Below are 8,253 nucleotides of genomic sequence, written 5' to 3'. Positions count from 1 at the left end.
TAAGGCAAGTCACAGCACAGTGTGACGCGGTCTTGCAAGTAGCCTCCATGTTAAACTGGGCACTCTTACAAAGTGCCATTGTGGGATCTTTAAAGAGATGCCCAACATTAAAGGGGGCTAGTGGTAGCAGGTGGTGTGCTGGAGGAAGAGGATCTCCCTGTGGTCTCATTCAGGCCTGAGAGAGGACGGAGACAGGTGGTCAACCCCTTTAATGTTCCTAGGCTTTTAATCTGTGCATGTGGCTGCAAACCAGGGCACACTGTACATTGACCAGGAACTCTTTACTGGCAGAGCGGTGATATAGTTTCTGCTGCTGTTGCTGGCTGTTTCATGTGGTTCGGAGGACTTTGCACTTGGCGTGGCAACTTAATCCTCCGGTGACATGTGTATTGCTTTCGCTGTTCTGGACACGTAATGTTGTTTCAGCGTTAAGAAATTCTTTGTCACCTGTCCATGACAACTGGCAGCCAACTCCTAACAAAAAAAAATTTGCTCTTTTTTGCTCTCGGGTTATTCTTGGACCGGCCTAATGCTATTAGAAAAGATGAAAGGACTGCTCATGTAATCCTGGACATCAGAAAGCGTTTCAACAAACATAAAAGTAGAAATCTGAGAGTTAAGATGCCTCCTGAGCTGCCAGAGTTTTGGACATGTTTGGTTTTCTGATTTATGTTAAACTTCCTCTCCACTCGAGTTTGACCGCAGCCAAGTCCACTCGGTGAGTGTGTGAAAAGAGCCGATTGGCTCACAAATGGAAGTTGTCCTGTGTTGTGGAAACAAGCAGGTGCCTTCAGAGGGCCTTGAAGCACAGTCGTATCACTTTGCATAGGGGCTGCCCCTTGTTACCGTTTCCGCTTGATGGATTGCATCATTATCCTAACATTGTTTTTCCGTGAGTGCTAACGGGAGGAAATGTCAGTACGACCGTTTCGGGTTTCGTGTTCCCAGGATCCCGAGGCACGAGGAGAAAAGACACATTTTTGTTTTGGTCCAGAGTTGTTGAGGCTCCTTTGTAATGGGCCCCCCGGTTTGTTTGATGTTGGCAGGGACCTGCCTGCATCTCTAGTCGAGATGAATTTGACAATAGTGGCAGGTTCCCAACTTCAAATGAATCACTTGTGTTCAAATGCTTGAGAGTGTGACACGTGGCTCAGTTTCTCCGATGTGATGTTTAAAGAATCCCATCAGGCAAATTTGAAAACACATAAAATGTTCTGAAGTGTTTAATGGAAAAAACATGTGAGGCACAAATTATGAGTCAAAGCAATTACCTATATATACATCTATGTGTTGTGATTTATAGTCTGGAAACCTGTTCGCTTTAATGTTTGCTGCAGTATACAGTACTCAATTCTGATTGGTTTGAGGCTTCGCTGATAGTTTTCCAAATTAACCTGAGGTCTGTACAGTTTGAGGAAAAAAAATCCTCAATGGAGCAAGGCCAGACCCAGATATTCACACAGCGAATTTTGGGTTTGGTAATACCAGGCAATTCAAAAAGCAGTTGTGACGTCACAAATCCTGCTAGTACAGGCAACTGAAATTTTAGCTTAGCTCAGAAATCCTCAAAACAAAAATTATTTCCTTTGAAGAGAACCAAAACACATTTTTGAGAGGACGGGGACTTTAGCTTCATGATCATTTTAATTGTTCAAACAAACTAGTGATTATTGTCTTGTTTATTGTCCATTAACAGGAACTGTGAAAAAATGTGCCTAAAGTGACACATTTAAATTGCTTGTTTTGTTTGTAGACTGAAAATAAAAATGGGCTTAACATCTGGGTCTTAAAAGTTTTTCAAATGCAGAAGTGCCTTAAAAACTGCAATTACCCAGAGGGCCGCTATGGGCTGTCTCCAATAGACTCCCATTGAAAAAGCATCAAATTCAGAATCAGTAAATGTTTTCCACAAGTCATCATGGTGTCATTAGATAAATTCCCTTCTTCTGATCAGTGGTTTGGTCCTTCTGGAAATAATTCCAGCATTCATTACATATTAGGAGTCAAACACAAATATATTTGGGGGGGCTGTTTGATTGACATGCCTGGGGTGCAGTAATGTTTCTGGTAAAGGTGGGCGGGGCATAGTCAGTCACATTCACCCCTTGCTCGTCCCCAGCTCACCAGTTATGGTCACTTCTACTTACAAAAAAACCAAGATGGCGATGGCTGAAATCCCCGACTTTGAGTCTTTAAAACGGCCGTTCACAAACCACTAAAAACCTAATTTACACATTTTGGATGCCGGCATTATAACGTTTTAAATTGACTTAACTGAACCATTTGCGTCTGCCTCAAACTGTCCCTAATGTCGTGAACATCAGGCTGATTGAAGGGGAATTCCACTGGTTTATTATCATTAGTTCTTTTATGAATCAGTAGCCTCTTAGCTGAAATTGTAAAAACCCTGATGACATCATGATAACATCCTTAGGGCTGTTTTCTCAAGAATTGAAAAAGCTCCTTCAAAGCCACAGATGACATACAACTGTTTACACATAATGAGTGCAGTGTTTGAACTTGAAATATTCCACAGCGGGACATAAATTAAGACGCCTCTACAACCTGTTAGCCTGGTGACAAAAAAAAAGAAAAAAGAAAAACACCATAATTCAAACTCCTGAACCGAAGGCTGACGCTCCAACTTTCCACTTGTTTTCGATACCCTTCATACGAGGAAAAGTGCTCCGGCTCTTTTTCATTAGTGGCTGTTTGTTCATCCTCGGTAATGATCTCATAAGAGGCTTTTTAGTCGAACACGGTGCTCTGTGATTGAACGGTTTTATGTGGAGTCAAAGCACTCAGGTTTGCACAGCGGGATGCCACTTCAGATCACTCCACGCAAATCCCCGTGGAGCTCTGGGGGAGACAAACCATCGATTGCTGCTCAGTCCCCCCACTGCCCCCCCCTCCCGATTTTTTTTTTTCCCCCTTCTTGCAAAAATAATCCACTTTAAGCGTCCCACTCTGTTTCCTCTCTGCTCTCCCCTGAAACCAGTGATTAAGTGCTTAACCCGTTTACACACGAGAGAGAAGCGTGTTTGAAATGCAAACAAATAAACACCTGGGATTTCTCAGGTCGTGCGCATTGTTCTGGGAGTTGCTGTGGCGATATTTAGTTCCAATTGACTTCATCAGTATGTAAATGTAAAGGCTTATGGGCAGAAAGGCGCTGTTTTAGCCACCAATTAAATGATACTCCACACGGGGCCTTTTATAAATTACAACAAAACACAAGGATGAATATAGTTTGGTCTGTTTTTAAGTGCCATAAAGAGTGTGACATTCTCACCTGCAGGATGAACTAAGGTGTTTTAATAAGTCGTAATATCTGACGGTATTGTTTACAGTATTCATGCACCGTGTGGTAATTTTATGTCCATGAGCTCATTCAATAATTTTCTTCAGTGCCCCTAAATTATAATAAATATATTCTACAGCACTGGTTCTCAACTGGTCAAGCCTCAGGACATATTTTTACGTGGCCCAAATTTAGTAGTAGAACAGTAATACAAGGTTGAAGCAAAAAATGTTGAGACTGCTCCCGCTGCATGCAAACTATGCACAGCATCATGACATGCGTTGAGCAGGAAGAAGCTATAGACATTCATGAGTAAGTGCTCTAAATTTTGAAATGAATCCCATCATAAATGAGCTATTTGTCCTCTAGAAGCTGTATGTTTGGCGGGCAAGGCATCGTGTCCAAAGGCTCCTAATCAGATCGAGTCAGATTCACTGCTTGTGCCGTCCCCAATCGTCCAAATAGGGTCACTTGTGGCACGGAAATAAACAAGATGGCGACGGCTGAAATAGCGAACTCAAGGGCTCAGAACGGAAGTTCACAAACCAATTGGGTGACGGTACGGTCGGTTGCAGCTTGACTTGTCACTAATCCCGACAGCCTGGTCATTGGTGACGTTACTCCACATGTTGTCTTTGTAATTTTGGCGCCCTTTGTCATATTATATCGGGTGGCTGAGATACAAACAATGTCACGTGTCATTCGGAGTTGAGGACGATGTGATTGGTTGATGCCTCGATGCTCATAGTGCAAGGCTCAGAAAGATCTACTTCCAAGCTGCTTTTTCTTTGAATTATATTTGCATTTAAAGTGCTCGTGACAAGAACAGATAAAAAACAAAACAAAGAAAAACAACAAAAAAAAAATAAAATATATATATATGTATATATATATATACTTTAGCATGTTAATTAGTCACACAAAAAAGCCCACTGTATGTAAAGACCATTAAATTTTATAACAACAGTTAATCCCAGACGTAAAACTAAAAGAAGAACAGATGAAGACTTTGTGCATCTGTTGACATGTCTCATTAATCCCCCCCCCCTCCTCCTCACACACACACACAGATAATATCTTCCTTGGTCTATCAGAGTGCCATCTGCAGGGCTCAGCCTTGAGCCTGTGACATCACTTCCTCTCACACATGCAGGCGGCTGGTGGGAAATTGTACCACCATGACATCATGTAATGACTCCAACATGTGGCGAGACGATTTCTGTCCGACCGATCCTGGATGTTTGGATGCGAGAACTTTTCACAACAACATCAGCTAGATTTGAACTTCGTGTTCTGACCCCCTGACCCCTCCTCCCCCTTCCCCCCCGTCTTCAAACGCCTCTTTCTCCAGTGGGGGCCACGGGCGTGATTAGAGTCCACTTCCACCTCAACGTTTAAAGTGAAACTGCGCCTTAATCTCAGTTTTAATGATATCACGGTGACCTCTGCTCCCCCCTCCCCCCCACGCCCTCCTCGCCCCACACTCCTCTCCCCCCCTCCTCTCTTATTATCATATCACTCAAAGTCTCGATCCAATAACTCAATACGATTCCTCGAACTCTTTCATCCTGCCCGAGGATCTTCACACATCTTGTATCCATCATGTGTCCCTCCCACACACGATACACACTCCTCCACCGTTCTCATGTTAATCTGCCCGGTCCCTCCCCTCCTCTCCGTTCTCCGACATGGTACATCAGGAACCATTGAGAGAGGTCCGTTGTGTGCATTTGTTTTGGCACCGGCTCGGGGTTCTAATATTGCCACTTCAGATTAAGTGTACTCGATGGCGGTGGAAGGGGGGTGGGGGAGAGCTCCCTCTCATGAGGCTGCAGTAAAAAGATCAGAGGATGTGGGAGGAGATGTCCACTAATCCAACTACTTAGGATTTTTGCAGTTTTGTTCCAGTAAGTTAAACCAGCGCTCTTGGAAAATGACGTTTTTGGTTGCATCTGCTCTCTGGCAATCCGGAAATAAGAGAAAAACTAATGATGATGCGGGAAGTGTTCCTTAAACTTTTTGAGATGTTTATGAGCTCCCCTCTTTGCAGTTCACACACACACACACACACACACACACACACACACAGACACACACACACACACACACACACACACACACACACACACACACACACACACACACACACACACACACACACACACACACACACACACACACACACACACACACACACACACACACACACACACACGCTGTGAAGGAGGGTAATAGTTCTGCCACTTGTAATGAACTTCAGAGAAAGCAACCCCCCAAATATGTAAGTTGATGTTTGTGTATGTGTGGGTGTGTGTAAGCTACTGTGCAAATGGACCGGCCTTTGATGTAGCGCTGCTCGGATCCTCCAGTAGTGAGCCGTTCCCAGGCTGTCTGAGCCCGTCCTCTTCTCTTTCAAGGGCAGGACACGGAGAGACGGAGACAGGGAATGACAGAGAGAGGACCAGGGTCCCTCACTTTGACTGTGTTTGGTTGATTCGGTGTAAAGAAAACAACCTAAATCATCCCATTTTCCCCCCAAATACCCCTTTAATTCTAATAGTGTGTGTGAAGTGTCGTTTCTACATTCGTGCACATGTATAAATCAAACCTAACGACAATACGAGCAGCTTGCACATTTACATCTGTGCACTTCAGAGCCGAGGACGAGTTTCAGCTAAAGTCAAGGCCTTCCTTTTTATTCAAAGATCTTGAAAAGGTCACTTGTGCTTTTATGACTTCAAGGTTGGACTATTGCAATTCTTCCTCTTTGTATGTTGAAATTGGCCAGGCACTAATATCACAGCTGCAGTTGGTTTAAAATGCTCCTGACTGGTAAACATACTCTTAAGTGTGAGCACGTTTCCTCTATCCTGGCTTATGTTAACTGCCTGTCCAGCAAAAATTGTATTGTTTGTATAAAAGGGTTTAAATGGAGCATCCCCGGCTCATCTGTCTGACCTGTCCTCTCCAGGTCAGGTCATAAATTTCACCACCAGTGTTTGAATTGTGATTGAAAATATTTGTCTACATTTGGCTACATTTTTAATTTGATCTTTTTTACAGTATTAACTGCTCATGTTTACAACCTGGTTTCCACTTTGTAAAGACAAAATATGAAATGTTGAAATTGAGAAATTCGATTGTTTTTTTAAAAGTATACGCTCATTTTGAATTTGATTGCAGGCAGCAACATGTCTCAAAAAAGTTGGGAGAGGGCCAACAAAGGACTGGAAAAGTGAAACGCTAAAAAACAAAACAACGCGTGGCTTTGATCTTCGGGCCCTCAGGCAGCAGTGCATTAAAAACAGAAACTTAGTGTAGTGGAAAATCACTGCACGGGCTCAGGAACACTTTCGAAAACCATCGTCTGTGACGACCCCAAACGGTTGAGCAGCTGAAATCCTATATCAGGCAAGAATGGGACAACATTTACCTTTTAAAACCACAGCAACTGGTCTCCTCATTTCCTAAACGTTTACAGACTGTTGTTGAAAGAAAAGGTGATGCAACACAGTGGTAAACATGACCCTGCCATTAAATTCAAAATGAGCATATTTTTTTTATAAAACAATAAAATTCCTCACCTTCAACATGGGTTTATATAATTTGAAAATCATCACAATCTGTTATTATTCTTTTTACATTTTACTCAACATCCCAAATTTTTCAGAAACGTGGCTTTAGCCGAAAAAAGAAAGCTGGAACTACTATATGTTCCCCATTTTTATTGCAATAAAATGTTTTTTTTTTTGTTTCTGGCTCATTCAAGTCTTCCATCTTTTTTTATGTCCTACAGATTTAGTAATTTAACAACATCACTGTGAGAGTTTCATTTTTGTTGGACCTAAGGCTTAAATTGTGATGATATAAAGAGTCAGTCTTTTTGTACATGAAGAAATATATATTCCTGGGCTTCTGTAAGCCTCTTGGTCTGCAATTTTGACTGGCCACAACTCCAAAATCACAGCCTAGCACTGATCCTGGGGGCTTGCTTTATAGTCCTGTATAAATCACTTCCTGTGAGGTCAAAAGCCACATATTTTCCCCTCCTCACACCTTTTCCTGCAGCCTCTCTAAAACAGCGCCTTTGGAAACATCCGAACTGCTCCTTCTGTGTCTGGGATGTGCTTTTAACGCTCCAGATAAAGCTTGTGTGTGTATTTGTGTGTCTGTGTGTGTGTCTGTGATTGAAGCAACCTGCAGGTGGAGGAACATCCAGTAACCTCCAGTATCTCCTGCCTTCAAAAAAAAAAAAAAAAAAAAAAAAACCTTTATGTTCCAACGCCAGATGTGGGGAAGAGCAGCGAGAAAGTGTGGCACGGAGCCAGAAGAAATTGTGTCAGAAAGCTTTTTAAGCGGGTCACTGTGTGTTTTTTTACTTTCTTTTGTCTTTCTGTCTGACTTCCGAGTCGTTTTTTTTACCGTTGCTTAAATTCTCAGAACCGTCGGTGAACTTCATGTGAGAAGATGGACTGATTGATGAGGCGGAGACCTCCTCAGCCAACGATCCTTCCATCCCCGTTCAACAGATTGATAACTTTATGTCTGCATTTTTTGGGGGGTTTTAACACTGAACAGCTGATCTGCTGATGTTCCCAGGCTGCAGTAAAAACACTATGTGTCACTCACACACACACACACACACACACACACACACACACACACACACACACACACACACACACACACACACACACACACACACACACACACACACACACACACACACACTCTCAGACGGACAGGTTTGAAGGGGAATTTGCCCTCTAGGGGAGGAGAGGTGGAATGACAGCAGCAAAACGTTGCAGCTCTCACATGTCTCTCACCCTCATGCATAACGACGTCATCTCAGATCTCATCTTATCTCGGAGGCAACACATCTCCGAGATAAAAAAGGAACATTTACACTGCAGATGGGCAAAGATGTGCGCTCGCACTCCGGAGATCCAGCC

This window comes from Brachyistius frenatus, unplaced genomic scaffold, assembly GCF_029030835.1.
Source record: "Brachyistius frenatus isolate BFR_SWC_R1_liver_20210118 unplaced genomic scaffold, ASM2903083v1 Contig_123, whole genome shotgun sequence".
NCBI classification, from domain to species: domain Eukaryota; kingdom Metazoa; phylum Chordata; class Actinopteri; family Embiotocidae; genus Brachyistius; species Brachyistius frenatus.
This window is presented reverse-complemented; position numbering follows the sequence as displayed.